Source organism: Mus pahari, chromosome 13, assembly GCF_900095145.1.
Source record: "Mus pahari chromosome 13, PAHARI_EIJ_v1.1, whole genome shotgun sequence".
In the NCBI taxonomy this organism is placed as follows: domain Eukaryota; kingdom Metazoa; phylum Chordata; class Mammalia; order Rodentia; family Muridae; genus Mus; species Mus pahari.
This window is the reverse complement of record NC_034602.1, coordinates 2552666-2554724: the sequence shown is the minus strand read 5'-3', so window position 1 is coordinate 2554724 and position 2059 is coordinate 2552666.

The window sequence follows — 2059 nt, the reverse complement described above, 5'->3', positions numbered from 1 at the left end:
AGAGAGAGAGAGAGAGAGAGTCATAGTAATAATATATTAGGAAACCTTTTAAAGAGATATTAGAAAATGAACAAAGCTTTACTTAGCAGTGGAAAAGCAGAAAGATATCACATAATAAAAGAAATTTCCAGAATGGTGAAAGAACAAAGGCATCAGTCTAAAAATGAAATAGCAGCTATATCTTCTCTTAGTTTCTGTTGTTTCTCCATTGTTGTAGTTCTGCTGAATTTTGTGGAAGCATTTTTTAACAGATTGCCTTGCCAAACCATGACTGTACTGTTGAAGTGCCTTGTTTTATTTACTATACTTCAAATAACTGTTAAAATCAAATGTTAGATGATTCTTCAATCAGAGCACTTCCTTAAACGATTAAAGAAATCATAATTAAAGTGACTCTCCACTGGATTCCATTGATTTTTCACACTGGACTAAAATCACTTCTGAAAATAATTAGAACAACACAATAAGTTTACACTTACAAATGGAGTGTCAGGGCATTGAGTATTTACTTTCAGGTACTGATATTTATTACTACAGATGCTTTCATGTTTTATATCAATTCTACCACTAGGGGCAGATATGATAGAAGTTTCCTCTGTGGCTAATTTCTGCCCTGCAGAAGTTTTGTTTGTTTGTTTGTTTGTTTGTTTGTTTGTTTGTTTTTTTGAGACAGGCTTTCTCTGTATAGACCTGGCTGTCCTGGAACTCACTTTGTAGACCAGGCTGGCCTCAAACTCAGAAATTAGTCTGCTGGGATTAAAGGCGTGAGCTACCATGCCCCACAGGAAGTTTCTTAACAAGAGAATAGAAGTTGATCTCCTGTGTGAAGGATCTGGTAGTGATTGCATTCTGGATATCCATAAATTTATAATGTAGTCCTTCTATTGCATTAGAAAGCTTCTACTAACTTTGTCTAACTTTAAAAAGAGAAAAGTGTACTTACTTTTGTGTACAATTAAAATGTATAGTTAGTAGGTATAAACTACATGTTGGGAGAGTATTTTCTAGTTTCTGTTTTATTTTCTATTGTTTGAAGAGTTTTTTTATTATAACTTCATATAATAAGATAGAGATCTGGCACAATGAAAATGGTATTTATAGAAGAGATTATAATGAAAAATCATTGCTCAGGTTAATAAAAAAACCTACCATGATAGCATGAAAGCTGTTTTATATTGTCTGTTGTTTGTTATCTAAATCTATTATTCCATGCACCTGAAAATGTTTTATAGTTAAAATTGCTTCTGTAAAAAACTATTTAAAGACCATTATAACTAAGAATTTATTTATCTATAACACTCAGTTAGGCATCTGCCACTTTTCAGATACTATGGACTCCACAGGTCAAATATACATATATACATATACATATACATCATATACATATACCTATGGCCTGTTGTGTGTGTATACAAATGCATATATGTGTACAATAATAATGAGAAAACAATCCATGGATTTGGAGGAGAACAAGAAATGATTATATGCAGGATTTGGAGAGAGGAAAGGGAAGGAAGAAATGTAATTTTATTATATTCTCAAAATGGGGGGAAATGAGGGAGTAGTAGCAATAACAATAGCATAGGTACAAATCTTGAGAGAGTGGAGCTGCTTTGAAAAACTTAAGAGATTTCAACAAGCAAGAAATTGACTTGTTTTACTCAACTTAAACTTCCTAAAGGAGAACATAGCAGTAAAGAGTAAGCTCATTGGTGCTTAGATTTTTTTAAACCTTACCTTTAATAGTGTTCTTAAGTGCTTTAACCTTCCTTCTAGCCATCCACACACCGGAGGTAGTGGAAAAGAAAAGCCGTTAGGATACTGGGACAGTTGACCTGTTTAGAAATAGTTCTGTGGAGCAAATCCAACAAGTGTTGTCAGGATATGTACTAGAAGTCCAGTTCAGTAGTGTCAGGATAGTAAACAAATCAGCAGGGGTGGTCTGATCCAGCAGAAGCAATCAGGCCTCCACTGAAATGGCACTAGTAGCAGGGGCACCAGGAATAGTTTTCTGATGTGCCTCAGTCAGTGAAGTGAAGATCAGCAAAAACAAAGACAT